This window comes from Oryx dammah, unplaced genomic scaffold (assembly GCF_014754425.2).
Source record: "Oryx dammah isolate SB20612 unplaced genomic scaffold, SCBI_Odam_1.1 HiC_scaffold_10, whole genome shotgun sequence".
Taxonomy (NCBI): Eukaryota; Metazoa; Chordata; class Mammalia; order Artiodactyla; family Bovidae; genus Oryx; species Oryx dammah.
In genome coordinates, this window is record NW_024070194.1 from 24,797,773 (window position 1) to 24,798,193 (window position 421).

A 421-nucleotide genomic window follows, 5' to 3' on the forward strand; every position below is an offset into this window, starting at 1 on the left:
TTCACCTTCAGTCTTTGTAATAAATATTCAGGGTTGATTTACCCTAAAAGAAATCAACCCTGAATATTTGATCTTCTTGTATATATATATATATATATATATATACACACAAAGGTGTATACACAAAGGTGAAGGAATTATAAACCTAGATGTCCAACCAAAGAAGACCAGTTAATTTGGAAATCTGTACAATAGAATGTTCTGGACGTATGAAAAAATGTGATATATAAAACTGATTTATGGAGAAAAGTGTTCATATTATATTAAAGAAAGATGTTCATAAAACTAGAGTATGATTCCATTTTTAAATACGTGTGATTACGTATAACACAGAAAAGTGCCTAGAGTATGGATTATCTTTTAGCAAAACATAGGTGATTTGTATTCCATATTTTCTAATATTTTTCTACAATACATGTGG